Here is a 23,216-nt window from a genome sequence, read left to right on the forward strand (position 1 = left end):
ATTATTATTATTACTGCTTGTTTGTGGTCACTCACCCTGGGTTCTTGATACTGTCAGGTATCTTTGTAATTTTACCATTCCAATATATTAGAATGGTAAAATTAATGGTAAAAATAATGGGTGATGTGAAGTAAGAACCAATCAGCGAGGGAACAAATGTAGAACACAGATCTACATTAAAAATGATAGGGGCTTCCCTGGTGGCGTGGTGGTTGAGAGTCCGCCTGCTGATGCAGGGGACGCGGGTTCGTGCCCCGGTCCGGGAGGATCCCACGTGCCGCAGAGCGGCTGGGCCCGTGAGCCATGGCCGCTGAGCCTGCACATCCGGAGCCTGTGCTCCGCAATGGGAGAGGCCACAACAGTGAGAGGACCGCGTACCGCAAAAAAAAAAAAAAAAAAAAAAAAGAAAGAAAAAAGATAAAGCTACGATGAGATGGGAAAGTAATGGAAGGTTAGACAGGACAATATTTCCAGTAGATGGAAATGAAAAGTCTGAAAAATCTGAGAACAGGTAGCTAGAAAGATGAACTGGAAAACATAGCTGGAAAGGTATCAGTAATCAGCATGGTGATGGTAATTTTCCTAGAGTGATGCATTAAGAGATTTCAAAGAATTGAGGATTAATTAGGATGAAAGGCAGGAGTAGGAGTTTGGGACAAAAAAGAAGTGAGAAAGAGCTTAAGCCACATTGCTCAGGAGATTGCCAATAGGGAAGATGAGCTTTCCTATTGCTTCTCCAAAAAAAAGCGGGGGCGACAGATGAGGGAAGAGAAATAAAAGAGAGACAGGAGCAAAAGGTAATGGAGAGGCTACCAGATGGGAGTCAAGACACCAGGCTTTCCTTGTCCTAGCTCTTGGAAGGACGAGGGGTGTGACCTTAGGCTGTCTCTTCATGTTACTGGGCTAGATATATTTAAGGTCCTAAAGTCCTTTTCACCTCTAAATCCTGATGATGATACATACTGAGATGAAGGTTGGTAGGGAAAAGTTATAAAGGTCAAATAACTTTTGCTCTTAGGAAAATAAAAGTCAAGGTCATCACCATGAACCAATCAATAGTGGTCACACAATAGGTGACACACAATAGTGTGTCAACCATCACCATATCACAGTCAGGCACATGGGTGAATCTCTTATGCTGAGTGAAAGAAGCCAGATGCATAAACCTCATAGTACATGCTTTAGATTATAAAGGTTCAAAAACAGGCAAAACTGATGTTCTGTGTTAGAGGTTAGAAGAATTATTACCTTCTGGAGATGGTATTGACTTGGAGGGAACATTTTGGGGTGCTAAAATATCTGTGTTGATATAGGTAGGGATTTCACAGGTGTGTCTGTAGGTAGGTAAAAGGGATAGAGGTGTACTCTTAAGATTTGTACACTTTACTATTATAAGTTGTACCTCAGTTACAACGAAAAATAAGTGAAGGTTCTACTTTTTTTTTAAAAAAAAGGGAAAATATATGCTCAAAATGAAAAGTAAGATGAGAAGTTGAGGGCCCTGGTGCAAGGCAGTTTCTATGGGGATGGTGCCTAGGTTACAGAGAGATGAATTACTGGATTGTATCATAGGTACATAGATACATTAACCGCTTTCCGTGGTAAATAGTTACTATTACTGAACCACACTTCATTTGTACTAATTTTACAAATGTGTTCCATATGCACTCGTGATATATAATAATAATATGTATAATATAACATATAAATATATAATAATATATGCATATATAGGTATTATGTATATGTGTGTGTATATATATATATATATATATTTATTTATGGATAAATATATTAGAACAATGATCTTCAAAGAGTTCTAAGCCCTGATGCTTCATGGAGGATGTTCAAGGCCACTGTGTAGGATGAAGGGAAGGTGACCCAGCAGTCTGAGCTCCCTGCCCCTTAATGGCCAGTACAGTTCTACTTTAATCTGTTTTATAAATCGTGGTTTGGCCGTAAGAGTAAATTTGTAAACAGATTCCACTGCTAAAAATGTTTGAAAATACTGTAGGAAGTTACACATAAGATATACATAGATTACCTGAGATTTAAAATTTCATTTTTTTTAAAAAAAAACATAGGACCATCAGGAATTTTGATTGAAGTCCTACTAGAAACTCTGAGAATCAGAAAATTCAAAGTATACTTTCCTCTTCAAGTTAAAGGCCCTATGCTTGCTTTGGGGCGTTGGAAATATGAACAGGTAAAGTCCTTATCCTTAAGTAGTTTAAAAGCCATGGCAAAAGGCCCCTCAAATCAAGCCACAGTGCTTCTGATCTCCTAAGACTAAAGATTCTGGATGAAAGAAGTGTGGCATTTTTTTTTCTGTTTTGTCTGTCTGTCCTGACTTCTCATTCCCTGATAAAGGAAAAGTTTTAACTCTCCTCTCTGCCAGGAGAATTTCGCCCCTTTGTTGAGTTTCTAGAGCAGCATGCACGTAAAGAGAGCTGATAGGACGATGTGATTTTATGAGAGTTTTATGGAGTGATCGTCATACTCTAGTTCCTTATTTATTCAGTTGCGGGGGAGGAGGAAGGAGGCACCCATGATGATCACTGTTATTATTGTAATTCTAACCACATATCCCACCAACTGGAGTTTCCTGTTTTCACCACCTTTGACAGCACCTCTGCCTCCCCACCCTGCAGGTTCATTCTTCTCTTCATCTGTTCAATTGACACTTATGACACTCATCAAGCATTTGTTTTCATACCTCTCCGGATTTAAATATTGTTCATTGTTTTTTTTGCTTACTCAGAACTCATGTCCATCATCAGCATGGTAACTGCCTGTAATACGCTAGACTTTATCCTTAGTAAGTTTCCTTTTCCAGGGACCTACTGGATATTTAAAAGCTCCTGATCACGAAAGTTGGCAAAGACTTTTATTGTAGTGTGTGTGTGTGTGTGTGTGTGTGTGTGTGTGTGTGTGTGTGAGAGAGAGAGAGAGAGAGAGAGAGAGAGAGAGAGAGAGGGTCAAACTGCCTTCTAAAATACCTACTACCTCGATGAATGAAGCTACCCACCTTTTACATATATTCCTTCTCATGTATCTTGGCATCTTTATGTACAAAAACACTGCTCCAATTAAAATAAATGGATTTAAAATATTCTAAAATTGTAAAATTGTTTCAGTTGCAACATTTTACTTGCCATTAAAAATTCCCAATGTGTCTGTGCTGATGGAGCCCCTCTTTGGCCATCGTCTTATTATTTTAAGCATCTCTGTATTTTGTGTTTAATTTTTTGCTCATAGATTTGATGCTGGCTAACCAAATTCAGGAAAAAAAAATCTCTACTTTGTACTTTCATACCATGATTTATTTTTCAAAAGGTGAACATGTTTTTAATCTGTGATGGTATAATTTATGTTCTAACAAGCATGAAGTTTTAGAGGATCAGATTAGTGAAGCACAGAGCAGTTGGAACAGCAGATCACATTCCTGGACTTCCCACACAAATGTTTCCATGCACTTTGGTCCATTCCAAAACCTCAGATTTCCTATAACCTCATGAGGAGCCTCCAGCAGCTATTCTCTCCTGATAAGCTCCAGATATATTTATTTTACCGTCTCACCTTCTCCATAAAATGGAATTAGAAGGAAACAAGGGGCTCTTGGCTTTTACAATTTATTATCCTTCAGAGAATTAATGTTTGTACTTTTGAGCCACAGAAACCTTTGTTCAGACAAAACATTATACTAAAGCCAAGGGTGGAAAACAGATAAAAGTTTGGTTGCTCCAGGTGAATTAGGGAGGGGGCCCAAAGCCCTGGCAGCTGGCCCCATTCCCATCCAACAGAGGCTCCAGAAGAGCTCTCCTGAGCAGTATAGAATCTATAGACTCTGTTGACTGAGAGCAGTGGCTCTCAATCCTGTTTGCCTGTTAGATCATCTGAGGAACTTGTTAAAAATATCCCTGCTCAGAACCCACCCCCCGATATTGTGATCCAACTGATACGAGTTAGGACACAGACAACTGTTTTTTGTTGTTTTGTTTTGTTTTGTTTCAGGGCCCCAGATGTTGTAAAATGCAGCCGTGGTTAAGAACTACTGCTTCAGAGCAGTGCTGCTCAAATTTGAGTGTACATCAGAATCACTTCGGAGCTTGCTCAAACACAGCTGTCTGGACCCCACCCCCAGAGTTTCCCATTGGGTAGGTCTGGACTGGGGCCTGAACATTTGCATTTCCATAAGACCCCAGGGGATGCTGGTGCTGCTGATCTGGGGAATCCATTGAGAACCACTGCTTTGAAGAAATGATAAAATCGGCCAGGATTATATCACTTCTGCTAGGACCCGGGGTAAAGTCAACTTCCATTGGGCTTGCTCTTCTCTACCCTTTTTGGAAATATAAATCTTATGTCCAGAAGTACCTATCATATAAGGTACCAATTATTTGGGGCAGGCATATGGGGTCTGGGGTTGTGATTCTCTCTCCCTCTCAGTGAAGTCTCTGCCCCCAAATGTGTTTCACAGAACAAGGAATTATACTGGAACCAATTTTCCAAACTATAAGGGCACTGAGGCAATAGATTGAAAAGAAGACTTATTTTAAAATTAAGAAATGAACACATATGATAGAATCTGCACAGAGTGAATCATGGAAGTCCGTGCGTCACATTGGGCAACGCAGAGCAGATGAAGACCTGCATTTGTCTTTGAGGAAATTAACCAAATCAGCACCAGGCTTTCCGCTTCCCATTCTTACCTCTTCCCATGCCCTTCTATTACCTTCCAGACAGATGAGGTCTAGGGAGAAGAGCAATAAAATATCTACTTCATGCTAATCATTTGGGGGCAACCGGATTTGGAAAAAGGCATTAATAAATATGAAAGGTTAAACAGTTTTGGACTCGAGTATACTTCCTTCCAGAATATCACCTTGGATGCATGACAAGCTTAGTCACTTGGAATCATAAAGCAGATAAACTCAAGCTGGGTGTCTACAAGCCACCTCCTTGAACTGGGAGGACGGGTGATTACAGAACCTAGGTACTAAATCCTGCCATAAACACAGGTGTAACAAGGCAGGAGACAGTGAAAAGTGTCCACCGTATGAGCCCCCTCATTGCCTGCAGTGTGTGCACTAACAGAGGCAAGAGCTTGGAGACAGGCTGGTTGGCATGGGATGGTTGATGCTGACTGTTAAGGGTGGAATTGTGTCTTCCCAAAATTCATATACCGAAGTCCTAACCATCAGTACCGCAGAATGCAACTAAATTTGGAAATAGGGTCATTGCAGATGTAATTAGTTATGATGAGGTCCTTGGGTGGGCCCAAATCCAAGATGACTAGTGTCCTTATTAAAGGGGGAAATCTGCACACTGAAACACATACACCCAGGGAGAATGCCACGTGAAGGTGAAGGCAAAGGTAGAGGTGATGCTTCCACAAGCTAAGGAACCAACTCTGCCGACGCCTTGATCTCAGACTTCTAGCCTCCAGAGCTGTGAGACGGTAAATTTCTATTGTTTGAGCCACTTGGTCTGGAGTATTTTGTTAAGGCAGCTCCAGCAAACCGATACACTGAGCCCGATAACCGTGTCAGATAAGCGCGCAGTGAGGGAAGCCCCACGTGACCCCTCCTAGGGAACCGAAGCCAGCATGCCATGAGGGAGCCAACATTACATGAGGCACAGAGGCCGGTCACGACGCGTGGAGAAGCAGCAATACACATCAGGGATCGGCCCATGGAGCAGCCAGTAAAGAAATGAGGCAATAATAAACATTTGCCCTCTTCCTTCAATCTGCTTGACCCGATCGAGGTTGCTGGGTCTTGAAAAGGGTATAGGAAAGAGTCGTTGTAGCCAGCCATCTAACCTGCCCTCCACCTTGGGCAGTCAGAGCCTGGTTCAAGGCTGCTGGGTGTGAGGACAGTGGGGAAGTCAGAGGTGAGATTTAAATTACATGGAATGGAAATTTAAACAGATTTAAATGTTAATAATCCGAAGGGAGAGAAAAGTCATAGCATTTAACTCAAGATATCGCTGAGGGATGGGAAAGGGACAGTTACAATAGCAGTGAAAAGTTGTGACCAGAGAAAAATTAAAGGGTTTCATGATTATGCTCCACTGAGACTTATACTGACTGGAACTTGTCAAAAACTGGAGGCAATAAAAACCATAATTACAACACCAGTAATAATATCTAGCTAATATTGCTTTTGCACTTAAAATTATATTCTGGGCTAAGTGACTTGCATGCATTATACTCATTAATTCCTACAGAGCCCCGGTGAGAGAGGGGATAAAATATTACATATTAGGAAATTGAGTTTCAAAGAGGATAACTTGTGTAAGGCCACTCAGCTGACAAGGGTTAAGAGCCAGGGTTTGAACCTCTGTGGAGGAGACCCACAAGTGCCTGCGCTCCCCCATGGCACCATAGGGCCCCTACATGCTTTGTTTCTAAACTTCAATGCATCTGTCTCCCACCCAAGAATGGGCTCTTCTCGGGCCTTCTAGGGAGTGCTCAGTCAGGTGTGTGATAGCAACTGCCTATGACATGCAACTAAGAGATATGGCTGCTATAAATGAAAACAATCTTTAGCTACCGAGATGGTTTTCAGTCTCCCTCAGAGTTTCTGAAAGCAAGTGCTCAGCTATACTATTTCATCTGAAAACAAAATCATAATCCTCATCCCAAGGACCAAGGCATCAACCCACCTTGATGCTGGTTAATATGGCCTTTGTCCCGACTCAACACTTCATAAAAGAATGTTACATTGATGGGAAGGATACAGTTGTCACCCATGTTAAGCAAAATAAGCCAGAATATAACATTATGCATATATCAGAGTTCCAATCAGTCCCAAGAGAAAAAAATAAATTAGAACATTAACAATGGTTATTCCTGGCTGATAATACAGTGAGCAATTTACTCTTTATTTTTTATCCCTCTGAATGTTCCAGTTTCCTTACAATGAAAGTGTACTTTTAACCAGAAAAATAGATTGCCGCCAGGTACTGTAGGCGCTGCCAAATGCCTCAGCACAGCAAAACAGTTACCTCCCTGAATTTCGGTGGCTAGATAGGAAAACATTTCCTGGTCTCATCAATATTATTGTAATACATTTTATCCTTAACAATTACATTTCTGCCCTTTTCCATCATTTTCAAAACATTTTATCTCCTTTGTCTCTGTTTTTATTAGTGTGGGCATATAGTATATTATGACTGAAAGTACTAAAGGAGATTTGTGGCTTTGATTTCATTTTTGGTGAACCAGAAAAAACAAAATTGACGATTTTTCCTTATGCATAAAGTATCTTTTATCGTGCAATTGGTTTTAAAGTATTCTCAAGTTCCACTCCAAGCCCCACCCGTGTGTTGAAATTTATGAGAAAAGGAATTATCTGAAAGCTCTGAATAGAATAAAATTACCGAGAAAAAAGGCATTTGCTGAACATCTAGTCCAACTTTCTCTACAATTGAGAATAAACGCCAGAATGACTCGCCCATAATCATTCAACCAGCAAACCTCAGAGCCCAGGCTAGAAATCCAGTCAGATCAGGCATAAATGAGGGGCCCACTAGGTACTGTAGTAGATAATAGTCATGTAACTAGGTGAAACCTTATTTTATCAGCTGGTATCAAGGGTCGTCCTAAGGAAGAAATTGTTTGCCTTAGGAAAATGCCTTGGAAACCTGCTTGAGGCTAAGGCTGAAGCCTTAAGGCAATAGCGGTGAGGAGACGGAACCACCCTGCTCCGTGTAAGAAATGAGCATGGTTTAACTGTGGGAGCTGGAGCCCATTCCGTTGAAATGGCCAAAGGCATTTTAAGAAAAGAGATGTCTAATATTTGATTTTACGTTGTTCCAACCGTGGAACAACTATAAACTGCAGAGTGAACAAAAAGTTTACTAGAATCAGGAAATCATAGAGGGGAAATATCAAGCACTGGTTAATTACAGAAATACGGGGGAGGACATTGAGTTTCCCGTGGGGCAAATAATGGAGTTTTGATACAGTCATCTCTACATTTTTGGGTACAAGGTGTCCCCAGGGACCTTATGAGATATGAGATATGTGGTATAATAGCTATCAGCGATCATACAGTCTTCTAGGCGCCAGGCACTGCCATAGCAACTTTTCATATATTATTTGTAATATTGAGGACATCTCTACAAAGAAGTTGTTATTAGCCCTTATTTTTAGATTAGGACACACAGGCTTGGAGAAGTAAGGGGTCAGAGGCAAACGTTGCCTCCTCCATGTACTAGCAGGGTGATCTTGAGCAGGTCACGTAATCCCTGAGCATCTGTTTCCTCATCTATGTAATGGGGAGGATAAGTATGTGAAGATTTAACATGTAACCTACTATGCCAATCACCTAGCACAGTGTCTTAAATATAAAGGATGCTCAATAAACGCATTCATAAATGGAAATTAGGACAAACTAAACATAAGTTTGGAGATATTCCTTAAAATTGAATGAGGCATAGTTAAGGGAACTAAAATATGATACATTCTCTATCCTTTCTTATTCACCTGATTGATGAAGAAGTTAACTAAAATAGCCCATTGGGACCTGACACCGACACGTTCTCTTCCATTTCTAAAATTTAATTTGATATAGACTGGGACTACAAAAAGCTTCACTATATTTCTTACTTTTACTTGCCTCTCCTGTTTCTCTTACTTTCATTCTCCTTTCCTCTTCTTCCTTAAAAAAATTTTGACATTAGACAATGGTTTTAAATAAAATGAATATTATTTCATAACTCAAAGCAGGTGCCCTGGACTGTAGCCCTTGCAGAGGGATATGAGATTCATATTCTTTACAGCCTGAAAGTAAGGTCCCTGAAAGTGGAGATATTGGTTTTGTGCACTCAAGTGCGTAGGATGGGGCCTGACATGCAGGAGACCATCAAACTGTATTTACGGAATGGGTCAAAAAGTTTCCAAAAAATTCAGTTTATCAATTCTTCTTACATTATTATGCCTTGGAATTGTACAGCTGGTAGTGTTTGGGGGTCTAAAAGAAATTTTTGCTGGTGGGGTCTATAAGTGGTTTGTAGTAGAGCCTCCGTGGATGATGGGAAGGCAGGATGCTCCTCCATAGAATGGGGGGTGGGGAGAAGACACTGCCTGCTCAAGGACTGGTCCCAAACACAGGCAGGGGGCATCACGATCTCTAAGGTATTAGTGGCCAATTGTAGCTCTGTTTCCTGGATGAGAAAACTGCTGTGTAGCAAAGACGTTATAAAACTAAGTGCAACGCGGCTGCTTCCCGTTGCACTTAGTTTTATAACGTCTTTGCTACACTGCAGTTGGGAAGCAGCCGCATAGCACAGGGAGATCAGCTCGGTGCTTTGTGACCACCTAGAGGGGAGGGATAGGAAGGAGGGGAGGGATAGGAAGGGTGGGAGGGAGGGAGAGGCAAGAGGGAAGAGATATGGGAACATGTGTATATGTATAACTGATTCACTTTGTTATAAAGCAGAAACTAACACACCATTGTAAAGCAATTATACTCCAATAAAGATGTAAAAAAAAAAACAAAACTACAAATTGCAGAAGTCCTTACACCATTAGTGGTTTTCAGATCTGATGACCACCATGACCCTGTCTATTTCAAAACAATTGTTTGAACTGTCAGACATTTAATAGCCTGGCTATTTTATCTGTTCATGGGAAAGTACAAAACCATAGGCAGAGTACTGATTTTCCTCTTTTCTTCCTCCCTACCCTACTCTCCTCCCGTGATTTTTTTTTTTTTCTTTTTTAGTGAACTGGTAATTCTCCCCCGAGACTAACTTAACTTCATAGATTTCCAAATTAGAAGGGTTTACTGAAGGCTTTCTCTAAAGTCTCTGCACAGGCTAGCTGTAGCACTCTGCCAACAAGAATTTGAATTTGGTGTCATTCATGGGGAATGCTTAAGAACTTGGCAATCCCAACATCTCTGCTGTCTGCACTGTTAAAATTTAAAGAGCCCTCACTGCTGCTTTTGCAGCCCCTGAAGCCAGACAGCCAGACCTTGAACTCTGACTTTCCTACTAACTCTGCTCACTTAAGAGAAAGAAATGCTGTTCCCAGAATGGCTTCCTCAGAGAAGTCAATTGTCTTGGTAACTAAAAGCCCAACATGCCTCAATCACTCCCGTGTAGCTTTTAATGGAGGTAGGCTGGGAGAGTCTATGGCTCCTAGAAATCTCTGCACCAGTAAGAAGTCTTTGGACAAAGAACATCCAATGCCATTGTTAAGAGGTGCAATAGAAAAACTGGAGTTTTTAATGACTTAGGCAGCTACTGGGACTCTCCCATAGCCCCCATCAGAAGATCCTTGGATTATCACTGGAGTCAACCAGTCTCTCAGAGATGATCTCTGGGGACTAGAAAGCTAAAAATATATCCCTAAGAAACTGATATTTTGTAGAGAACAGACAAGAAGATCTGCAAAATTTGCCATATAAACATCTGTGAGATTAATAATGAATTTTAGAAACTATACACATAGAGATGATTTTACAAGGATTTGTAGGTAAGAAATAAAGCATATCAACTTCTAAGTCAAATCTCCTCCAAATCTTTTTCTCTTTTCTCTTCTCTGTTTTTCATCAATCGGTTGAGGTCACACAGCTGTGATTCAGACTCTGGTGACACAGATGAATCAGAGATGGCACAGGGGTCCCGAATTCTTGGCCAGCCTTACAACAGATTGTTCATCTATCAACCAGAAACGATGCAGTGCTCTGATTCAGTTATGGTGGCCCCAAATGTGGGCTAGGCTATTTTGGAATTATTCCTATTACTTAGGAAGAGCCCTTTATCTTCTTTCTGCTTCTCCACTTAACACTTAATTGAAAAAAAAAAATCAATAATAGGAAGAGTGTCCTTAGTTCTTTAAGTGTTCCTCCAAATGCCTGGGTGGTACCATGCTATTTTCTATTATGTAGCTCTGCATATGAAATGCTTCTCTCAGTTCAGGTTGAAAATATAAGATCTAATGTACCCAGGGGAAAAAAAAAGTAAAATTGATGATACAAATTATTGTTTTCCTGAGCCCCAAATTTAGACACAGATTTCCTGACTGGCCATGTATTAGGTCCCTCAATGGGTATCTCTCAACGAGGCCTCCAATCAAGTTAATTTTAATTTACCTTCACTTAAAAAAAATTATTGGTTAAGAGCTTGGATTTTAGAGTCTTACTGGTCTAGAGTCCAGTAGTAGTTGAACCACTTATTTGTTAGAAATAGTTGTGCCTTAGAAAAGTTGCTTAACTTAGAAGACTCACGTTCCTCATCTCTAGAAGGAAGAGAATAATATTTTACCGGTTGGTGAAGAGAAATAAATGAGATAACATGTATCAAATGCTTAGTCCCCAAGGTAAATGGCGGCAGGGGCCTAGGGCTTGATTTAGAAAATGAGCCTCACAGCTGAGACTAAAGAAAGCAGTGCTCCATATTCAATGTTTAGAGAAGCATTATTTGTAGAGGGCTGACACCTCCCGTTCAGCTATTAGGAGAAGCTGGCCCACTTCTGAATGGAGGCCGGGGCGGGTGACAGGGGAGGAGCTGGAAGTGGCAGCTGTGTTTTATGGGAGTGCAATGCTGGTGAGGAAAAGCCACTCCCTCATCTCACTTCCCTGTGGAAGAGAGGACAGCATTGCTTCCCCTCATTGAAGTCAATTGAGAGGGGCTTCCAGATTTGGGGGAGCTGTAATATCATACCCCACAGGCCTTCTGTTTAGACACCAGCTTGGTTACCTTCATTTGCCTTCTAGTGTAGGGGTAACAGTATTGCAGAGAGACACGGAGATTTCCAAGGTGTGTGGAAGAGGGTTTCTATAGGAGCCACATACCCTGAATGGGAAGGAGGAGCTCAAGGGGCAAATGAAAACATCTGCCACTGATGCTGGCAGATCACAGGGAGAACTGGGGTCCCCTGGAGGAAGTGGGAGAGTTTCCCAAGGAACTAGCAAGGAATGCTTGGAGAGAAGATGGCTTTGACTAGAATGTGAGAATGAAGCTCTAAAATGAATGACTGAATCATAAGAACACAATAAAGCCATTTAAATAACTGTCCATGAAATTGGACAGATCTATTACTGGAGTTTCCTACTCAGGGGGAAAAGGAAAGCTTGCTATATTCAACTTATATCATCTTGGAGCCAGTAAACAGAAGGTGAAACATTTTAAACATTTGTGAGGGCCAAAGAGGATTCATCTAAAAAATTGGTAACTGTCCTCTGATTTTGTGATGTATATTTTCTTTATGTCATGTAATGTCTATAGGCTTAGACCAGTGTTTCTCAACATTAAAATTTTTTTTTGCCCCCATAGAAGGCCTTTTTAGGTTTTTTTCCCTTAATTGTCCCTGCCTTATGCAATCTTAATACCCAGCTATACTGTATACCTTTTTATGCACTCTCTGTATGCCCTTGTTTTATACATAACAAGAGTAAGATTTTGTCACCCCTTTGGGGGCAATATTGCCTCTGTTGAGAATGCATCTATTAAATAGAAGGCAAGCTCCTAGCCAGAATGGGCCTGAGTTTCCTTATCTCTAAAATTAAGAATTCAATTCAATTCAATAAACATTTCTCACGCTCTAGACATTGTTCCAGGGTCTAGGATACAAAGGTGAAAGAGACATGGTTACTATTTTTAAAGACACGGCTGCTGGGTGTTCTGCACAGAGCATCTCCAGTATGTAATATCTGTGCCTTCTAAAGCAAGATCTATGATGGGCATGGTAGTTTTCCTTGGAGGGTGACTTTATGGGACTTTAAACATTTTGTTCTTCTCTGTTTAAAAAAAATTTTTTATTCTAAAATAAAACTTTGAAAGTTGATTTTTGGTTGAAGAAGACTTCTCAAAATATTAGCATTGGAAGGACCCTAGAGATCATCTATCTCATCCGAACTTCTTGGGTCCTCAGACACATATGGAAATGTTGTTGCTGCTGGCTACTTCATTGGCTGTAATTTTTCACCTGGTGCCATGGTTTCAGTCCCAACTCTGTGGCCAATGAACTAAGTGACCACGGTTGAATTATTGACCGTTTCTGGGTCTTAGGATCCTGATCTATAAAATTTAGAGGATGAACTAGAGAACTTCCCAAAGCTTCTTTCAAGAAGAACATTTTAAGAGTCTAAGATTTTTTTTGTACATGCATGACGAAGTTGTGCCAGTACTCAAAGACAACGCAAAACCTGAATATAGCATATTATTTAGTTAGATAGTACGATCCCTTCACTTTAGGAATGAAAACTACAAGTGGGCCAGTATGTTAGCCAACAGGACTGAGTCTTCATTTCATTCTTCACATATTTTCCTAGATCAGCTGAAATCATTATCTTAATTCTGTCAGTATTTTGGGACGCTTTCTTTTTCTACCTTCAAAAAGCACAATTGAAGTTCTACCTGGATTGATTTCTTAATTATGTTTGATCTCTGATTTTGAATATACTGCCTAACACTTTAACTGCAAATTTAATGATTGGAAATTTACACTACTAACAACATTAAACTGAGTTGCCATTATTGGAAGATTATTGGCAATAACTTGTTCTGCTCCCTTCTGGATCTCATTTACCTCTGTGATACTCCTTAACATCTTCTTTTTGCCTATAGGACTCAGGCCAAGACTGGCTAATTCTTTGTCATGGTTTAGCACTGAATCATTCTGATTATTCTCTGATGTGTGTTCTTAGACTCAGAATGTCCTCCTATAGCATTCTAGGCAGAAGTGCACATAGCTGCATTCCCTAGTGAAATTTCATCAGTACTTTATGTGGTGCCAAAATAACATCATCACCATAAAATATGCTTCATAATAATCTTACTTGCTTTGCTTTCTCAGCCGTCAAAGATCATACAGATGGTTTGGTGAAAAGTCCACATTGACTCCCATAGAGTACCCATCGCATTTCTACTTGATAGTAATTTTAAACATTTACTCCTAATCATTTTTTAAAAATTAAAACAGCTTTGTTATGAGAAGTGGGATACAAACAATTTTCTCCATTTGAGAGGATGGTAGCCTTTTCCTGGGAGGTGGGAAGAAAAGACTCATCACAGCCCACGTATTTTCTGTGGATTTAATGCTGGTTTAGGCTACTGTGGGGAATGGAAGAGAAAGCTGACAGCATCATCAAGGGAAAACCAATGTCCTAAGACGGTGCTGTCCAATAGAACTTTCTGTGATGATGGAAGTGTTCTATCTGGACTATAAAATACAGTAGCTATTGAGTGCTTAAAATGTGACTATTGCGATTGAGGAAATGAGTTTTAAGTTTATTGAATTTGTATTAATTTAAATTCAAAGAGCCACATGTGGCTAGTGGCTACTGTATTCACAGCACAGTCCCAGGTAGTAATGTGACCAGAACTGGGGCCCAGAGACTGGTTAAAAGTTGAAGATATATCTCTGAACTGCCGTTTAATAAATCTGTTCCTGGAGGATATTTTACCTCACCTTTATAACGTAGGGACAATCATTGTACCTTCTTCTTAGGACTTTTGGGGCGAGTAAAATAGATAATCCATGCAAAACACTTGGCACGGTGCCTTTGACATTACACTTGTTATACATATTAGGTATGATTTTTTAAGAGATTTGATTTATAAAAAGAGATATGATTTAGACACTGAATCAGGATGTTGAAACAATGTATTCAGAACCTAAGGTGGGAGTCCTCCTCCTTTTTTCTCTCCAAAGAACACCTATACAGTTTTACAAGAATTGAGGAGGTAGAAAAATCCTTCCAGAGCGAACCTTGGGAATCGGGGACCTAAGCTTCCTTAAGTTAATATTATTCCCTCTGAACACTCTTCGCTTCTTCTCAACATTTTCCTTTCTTCCTATTTCATTTTGTGTTATCGTTAAGAATTTAAGAATGTGGAAATTCTCCATAGAACACTTAGTTGGCCATGATCGAATTACTTCTGGTTTCAACTTCATGTTCCCTGTAAGGCATTTGTGGAGATGATTAGACTTTTGCGGTGAAATCATCAAAAGTCAGCTTCACGAACAATAACCCCCTCCGTGGGTCCATTTTGCTAAGACCTGGTGTTTGTACCCCTTGATTTGTGCCCTCAATTCTTTCCAGCCTTACCAAAGGATTAGAGCAATCACTGAGTGTTCAGGTGTATGAATAGGGATGGTCTTAGAATGGTGTGACCAGTTGGGAAGGAAAAATTTACTTCCTTACTGACCAGCATGAGTCAGCTATCTGATGCTTTCCAATATGCCCTATAAAATTTCATAAACCTTGCCTTTGGAAGCAACACGGGAATTTAAGGTGCATTTAAGCAACAGTGAATTGTTACTGAACGTCAGTGACAGCTCTTCTAGCGTCTGTGTTAATGGCAGTTAAATTCATAATCAGTGATATGACAATCAATACCTCATGTTGACCCAATATACATTATTTTTTTCCTCTTCAGAGACAGAAAAATAAGAAACGGCTTTCTCCTTATCCTATACTTCCGTTTTACTTTTCATTTCTGCATGCTGTCAATGTTAATGGAAAAGGATGTTTGGGCTTTTCTCCACCTTTCTTCCAGAATTAAAGCTGACTTCTTTATTCTGCATCCTGCTCCAAATTGTACAGGGTCTGATAGCTACTACGGTTGTGCCCATCTCCTTTTAGGAACATGTGAATGGATGTGTCCCAGCCCCTCAGTTGGCGCTGAGTGTTCCCAAAGCCCAGCTATGCTTTTGTTAAATCTATACACATAAGCAAGGGTGCCGGAGTACCATGAGCAATAAAAAAAATAAAACCTGTCGTGTCTGGCTGAACACGCTGTCCTCCTGCAGAAGATAATTTATAGTTTGTTTTCTTTTTCTCGCTGAACTGCCACGCTCTACCTTTTGTGCTCCTTTTTTTCTTTTTTTAATGGGAATGTGGGCAGTTCATACTATTCCCTATTTTCCTAATGATTGTCACTGATAATGAGAAAATGTGATCCAGATATAAATTAATTAAAGATTTTCATTAAATTTCAATCCTGAAACATTTTGATAGACATACTATCTCAATTGTTTTTGTTTTAATTTGTGAAACACAAGGCTTCTCGAGTCACAAGTCCTAATATTTTCCTAGGAATGAGACCACATTAAGATCTTAATTAGTCCCTTAAGCTTTATGGACGTTATTTTACTTTTATGTTTGATGCCAGTTTAGCACAAAGTACTTGTGCAGTAATTTTCCTTTGGAATTCTATTTTTTGTCTTTGCGGTTAGGCTTTGAGGTTTATGGAGAACGTGTACAGGGGAGGGTAACTGTTATATCAATCATATTTAATTGGTCCCTTTATTCAGAGTTTCTTGCATCCTGAAAATGAAAAGGACATCTAAACTAAAATAATAATTATTATATAAAACCATTTTTTAAAAACAATACAGACATTTGACTGTGGAATGCGTGACAAAGAACTAATTTATTATTACAAGAATGCTGTTCACCTTGCTACTATTAGATGTTTAATTTTCAATCTGATGTGGTGTGTTTTCATTAAGCCATATAGACTAACTTATTTTAGTTTCACTTCTCACTTCAAAATTATTAAAATACAAGGTGGGAAAGAGGCCTTTGTCCTGTAAGATTTTTTTGTTGTTGTTCTTTTCAAGACAATTCAGACTAGTGCTATCTTCCTGAGGCTGTCCTGATGGGATATTTATATAAATCAGTTTGACTCTATTAATACACTGTATTGATCTACAATTCATCTAATTGTTGAAAGGATATTAATGGATCCCTTTAGTCCATTTTCTAATTTCCACATGTTCTAAGGACAATAAATCTTTAGTTCCTCTATTTGTAAGGAAGAGCCAATTCCAATAGAACCAGCTGAAAATAGGACAAAGTATATATCTCATGAAATTCATTAGCGCAAGTAAGATCCATTCAAATATTCCTAAAGTTGCTCCTTTAGAGATATCAATTCCTTACAAAAACCTACTAATAGTAGCATATTTACAAACACAAATTTGTGAATGCAAATTTGCACAGTATCTTTGCTGTGAGTCTATGGGTTACCATCTAAGGAAGAACAGAACCCATCCTTAGCCCCTTATCCCAGCTGACCACCAGCACTCTTTCTTGTGATTGTTACACTGATTTCAAGGAGTGCTACCTAGGAGAGACACCTATGCAGCTAAAACTGCATAGGCTAAGATGAGGCCTACTTATCAGAATTATTATAAGCAAAAGAAAAAATGTTTCTTGAATGACTAGCACAGTGCCTAGAACACACAATAAATACTGAATGTACAGTAGTTATTGTTACTGGGGCTACTTTATCACCTCTAGTCATTTAGACAATGGTGGTATGAGTTGTAAATGCGTGCTTCTCATCACCCTTCTTTCAGAGTATACTCTCAGCTGTTTATCTTAAAACCATAAACAATGAGCAATCAAATATAGTCTTAAAGAACTGCAGAGCAGAACTGATAGAATCTGGGGCTAAACAATGCTTATTCTATCCATGCCAAATAAAAGTACCTGGAAACTTGTAAGGTTACAGTGTTGGACTTAGAATGTTGGACAGGCAGTGAGAGATGACGTAGTCAATGCTCTTATGATCCAGAGAAGGAATGTGATTCCAGGAAAGAGAAACAACTTGCTGAAGGTTCCAAAGCCACTGAGTTTAATCAGCCAGGGAGTATAGCTGAAATTTTTCACGTAACCAGACACATACTCTTTCCAACATATCACAGTGCTTCCAGGTTAGTAAACACTAATTTGAGAACCATACTTCTTTGTGTGGCTTTAGCGAATATTTATTGAGTACCTGCCATGAGCAAAATACTATGCTTGGTGTTGTGGAAGATGTAAAGATATATAAGAGCTTGGCATGGAAAAAACCATATATATACATATATATAAACCTTCTTATATATAAATTTATGTCTTATATATAAATTTATGTCTTATATATAAATTTAAATTATGAGGCGCCATATAGTCTAATCTTTTTTTGTTTTGTTTTGTTTGTTTGTTTTTGCAGTACGCGGGCCTCTCACCGCTGTGGCCTCTCCCGTTGCGGAGCCTACACACAGGCTCAGCGGCCATGGCTCACGGGCCCAGCCGCTCCGCGGCATGTGGGATCCTCCTGGACCAGGGCACGAACCCGTGTCCCCTGCACTGGCAGGCGGACTCTCAACCACTGTGCCACCAGGGAAGCCCTAGTCTAATTTTTATGTGGTGTAACATATAAAGAAACAGTAGTGTTTACTGGCTCTTTGAAGAAAACTTAAATTTTAAAGATTCCTTGAAGGACTTTTAGACAGCACACATGTACTTTAGGAACTTTTCCCCCTTTCCAAATTTCCCACTCATAATAGTCACTGAACCTCTTTACCTCTCTCTCATTCCCATGGTCCCTTACACCACCGAGCTCTCCCCTCCACCACCAAATTCCCTACTGTACATGATTTTCCTGAAAAAAAAAAAAAAAAAAAAAAAAAAGAGAGTAATCTTCATATCAACTGTTCTTTTAGGCGGGTAAAAACTAGCCCTCCTGTTTTTATAAACCCTTGTTAGAATGCTGGTAATTTTCTTTTTATCTTGTAGCAAACAAGTAATACTGTGTTAAAAAACAAAAACAAAAACGGATGACCCTTTGGCAACAGAAGATGACAGATCTTTGAAAAGGCTGGATAACTGACTATTTTATGCATCGTTATCAAGGATGCTGCTACCAAACAACATTCTGGTCGTGACCTTGATTCACAAGTTGATGATAGATGGTCACGTGATTTATAGCAGTGCTTCAGTTGCTCCTCATCCCCTACTTTCTAAAGCTTTATGATTATGCAAGCAGAGAAAGGAAGACGTGTGAATTACTAGAATATCTAATGTACTGTGGAGTGCTCAAATAGAGAACACGGTATTCTCTTTCTTTTCTTTTTTCTTTTTTTATTGAAGAATCGTTGACATATAGTGTTATATTACTTTTAGGTGTACAAATAGTGATTTGCCATTTGTAGACATTGTGAATTGACCACTATGATAAGTCTAGTAATTATCTGTCACCATGCAAAGTTATTATAATATTAATGACTATATTCCCTATGCTGTATGTTACATCCCCATGGCTTATTTATTTCATAACTGGAAGTTTGTACTTCTTAATTTCCTTCACCTATTTTGCTCAAAGCCCTAACCCCATCCCCTCTGACGACCACCAGTTGGTTCTCTTTATCTATTAGTCTGTTTCAAACATAGTATTCTCTTAAGAGTTGGCACAAGAATTTCTCTTACATGGAGCAAAAAAAATGTCTTCTTTGGAGAAGTTACTGATATCCCTGTTTGGGTTAGCAGCTGTAATGCTAAAGGAACCCAATGTGAAAGATCATCTGTCCTGTAGGAGATGAGAGGAAGACTTGGTGACTTTGGAGGGCAAAGAAGATGAAGAAGGCAAGAGGGAGTTCAGGGCCACTGAAAGACTCTGATCAGAGTCTCCTTATGACCCACACATTCCTGAGGCATTTTATGTCTCCCTCAAGGCCATCCCATGTTTCTTGATCAACAAAATAAATCATCTCATGAGTCATGGACCTAAGACTTCAAGCAAAACATAATAGTTTCTCACCCCTAAAGACCACTGACCCTGATATATGAACAAAACTAAAATTAGATATCTGATTAGCTGTCTGCTACATTAAAGATAATGTGGATTTTACCTTATCTGTCTTTTAACCTACCGAACTAGCCAGGTGACCAAGATTCCCATTCCATTCTTCTTCTTCCAGATATTTTTATTTGCCGATTCTTCTTGTTTCTAAGCTATCTTAAAAGTTGAGCATTAATATGTCTTTTTACAGTTTTTCCCCCGTCTTTTTATGGATGCTAGTTCTGTGTTTTAGGTAGTAATTTCAAGCTCATCTTTCTGGATGTTTCTCATCAGTGGTTTTATGATACCCTCTATCATTCATCTTCTCCACCACAATTTTGTCACAGGGCATCCCACACTGCTTGCTAGGACTTCAAAATAAGTATACAGGGTTCTTCTCATGTGAATGTTTATTGACATGTCGATATGCTGTATGAGCACTTCTATGGGAGGTACTTTACCTCTCTAGACCTATCACATCATACAATAAATATTTATTGAGTTGAGTTACTGAATGCTTATGAAACTTATGGAGAAATTAGAAGTAAATCATCAAATAGATTCTAACCCCATAACTAAAAAGTAAGCTACTACTACTCTTTGGTTACTATGGGACTTATTTTAAGCAACCAGTGACTGAACATACTCGATGTGCTACATGCTTTACATACATGAGCTCATTTAATCTTATTGATGACTATAAAAATAAATATCATTATCATTGTTTTATGAACGTAATGTAATTTCCTGGATGTTTGAAAGGTCATTAAGTACAACTAAGAGTTTGAATGTCATGTCTTTCAAACTTAATAATTTTTGCTGCCTGCCACCAGACCCTGGTCATACTCACAAGGTACAGATGGATCAATAGCGTCAATAGAAGTGAATCCAAAGAAAAAAATTAGTTATATTATTTCCCCTAATTTACAAAGAAGTTAGGACTTTCTTAATCATGTTAATTATTTCTGTAATTTAAAGATTATAAAAATAAGAGACTCTAAAGAGTAATTTCAGGCAAATATAGAATTTGTAGATGTATCAATCTTATTAGAGTTTTCAGAGTTCAAATACATGTTTGACATTCAACTTCAATGTGAAGCTGTGTTGTGATATTGGCTGGAACAGTGCAGAGACCTCAGAACCTCTCATCATTGTCATGTGTATCACCTCTTAACTTCTCCCTTCACAAAGAAAATTGAGTTTATTCTCTAGAGGTATGCAGACACAAAAAACTCCTATCATGTAACAGTTTACGGTTCTGTTGTACCCCAGGACTTAAATTCAAATGGTATTCAACTATATATATTCCATTTGAAAATTTAATTATGACATAGCTGCTTGTTTAAATTTGAATGAAATCTCTCCTGAAAAGTGCCAAATTCAAGGAGCTTGGTTTTAAGTACTCATGAAATCACATTTTGGAATTTTGACATTTTGTATATTAGAAGTGGGACTCCCAGTTGTATGTTGATACTTTGGGATAATGCAGCAAACAAACTCTAATAAGCATCACATTTTACTAAGAGAATGAAGCACATTTGTTCTATCTTTTATTACTTGTTAATAAAAATGTATAGACTATTTAGGCAAATATCTTTTTAAATTCAGGGTAACATTAAGGGTATAATTTCAGGAATTCCATACCTTGATTAATTGTAAAATTTCTTCTTTTTGTTCCTCTCTTTCTATCCTCCTTTTCTTCCTTCCTCTTTTTTCCCCTTTTTTTCTTGTTTCCTATGACTCTAATCCTCTTTCTCCATTGTCACTGACGTGTGAACTCGATGGTCCATACAAAGAGGTCCAGAGAAGTTGCAACTGAGATGATGTGAGTAGAGTTATTCTGAAAAAGACATTCCCTTACAGTTTTCTTCTGACAAAAGAAGTATATTAGTTGTAAACACAAGTTCTGTTGGGTCAGTGCTTCTTTCCAAAACTCTGCTTCACTGGCAAGTCACTATTTCAACTTCCATTAGTTGGAAAGTAGTAGGAATAGTCTTTAATTGTTTAAACAGGTATTTCTGCTGATTTATTATGGCATACACATATTCCCTTAAAATTTCACACAGGTTTTACTTTCATATAATTGTCGGTGTCTGCCCCACTCAAACATTTTCAAAACTGATCGGTGGGAATAAATTCATCTTCAGAGAGACAGTGTAACTGAAATGGGTATGAAAACATTATCAGCTTCTGCTCTTCTTAATGGCAATATTTTCATGTTCTTAGAACTATTTTCACCCAGGTCTTTATCTTCAAAATTCTAAAATAAACTGCCCTACTATATTTCAAAAATCCAATATGCCATCAGTTATAAGATGTACCATCATTTTATGACAACAAGAGAGAAAAAAATGTTACCAAAGAAACTTAGGCACATACCAATTATAAGACATATCCAAATTTTAGAGACATTAAAATATGAAAGCTATATTTCTTTTTATCAGTCATTCTCTCCCCCAGGTGAAAGCAAAATCCAGAGCTTTTACTTGACTTGGTGGATCAAGCTTAATCTGAGGCAATTTAATAAAGAAGTGACTGAGTAGGAGGTATCAAAACTTAACAAGCAACTTATTTAACATGGATGAAGCTCTGCTGTGAATCAAGGAAGAAGCAGGATGTAAGTTGCTGTCAGAACTTTCAGGATATTTAGCACATTATTCTAATTTTGGATAAATGTGTCTTGTACTATGGAAAAATGCAGCGATGTGGATCTGGAAATCCTTATAGCTATGAAGCGTTACGAATTACAATAAAATGGAAGACAGTCTTGTAAATAAAAAAAGAAACCCAAAGAAATAATTGTTTTGTGAGATACACATCTATTGCGTGGATAGGATAGATAACACATTTATGAAACATTTCACGTCTGCATCAGCATGACGATGTTATCTTATTTATTCTATTCAATAGTTGTTGCCTATCTGGAAACATATTTATAAGCATACCCAGCCTCCTAGTGCATAAATTATTTTGTGGAAGAAAATTAAGAACTTTCAAAATAACATAAACTTTTTGAGGTCACCAAGGTACCATTAAGTAAATTATTGCCCCACGGCCCTAAATGGTACCTAGTAGCCAGGAGGAGTTTAATGCACCTATCAAAGTGCCTAATTTACTCTCCGGGACAGGTCCTGGATGATAAATTACACATTGAAATGCATTTTCCCAAGTGAATTGGGCTCAGTGTTGTCTGACTAAAATTAATGCTTCACATTTATTTCAAACATGTGAAGGTGAAGGTCTACAAATAGTTTCAGAAGTCTAAAGTGAGACCATTCCATCTATTTAAATGCAGTAAAGGGCAAGACAAATTCAGTTACAAAAATCGAACATAAAATTGGCCAAAGCAAATGAATGAAAAGTATCCTATATGCAGTTAGGAAGGGTCACTGAACAGGAAACACTCAGAATAAAACCTCATCTGAAAGACAGCTGTGCTTTTTGTAATCCTTGGGCGTTCCAAAAAAGGTCTTCCCTGTAAGAATTTAACCTGCCCAACCTTGTACAATCTATGATATCTGCCAGGATGGCAATCCAAGGTGGTATGTCTCCAGGCCATGAATGATGTTGTATTTACTGAATAATGTCTATTGCAAAGAAACTGTAAAGTAGTTTTGCTTTTTGAAAACTTTCCTTTGTTAGCC

At 38.7% G+C, this 23,216-nt stretch overlaps 1 long non-coding RNA gene across 3 annotated transcripts in view; it reads right to left on the reverse strand.

The window, feature by feature from the left end:
• Positions 1-23,216, reverse strand: part of LOC114486931 (uncharacterized) — a 187,818-nt gene that overhangs the window by 78,519 nt on the left and 86,083 nt on the right. For all 3 annotated transcript variants that reach the window (XR_008618250.1, XR_008618249.1, XR_003681373.2), the window contains exon 2: positions 21,217-21,412. This is a non-coding gene — a long non-coding RNA (uncharacterized lncRNA). The remainder of the gene's footprint in view (positions 1-21,216; positions 21,413-23,216) is intronic.

The sequence above is a fragment of the Physeter macrocephalus genome, chromosome 9 (genome assembly GCF_002837175.3).
Source record: "Physeter macrocephalus isolate SW-GA chromosome 9, ASM283717v5, whole genome shotgun sequence".
In the NCBI taxonomy this organism is placed as follows: domain Eukaryota; kingdom Metazoa; phylum Chordata; class Mammalia; order Artiodactyla; family Physeteridae; genus Physeter; species Physeter macrocephalus.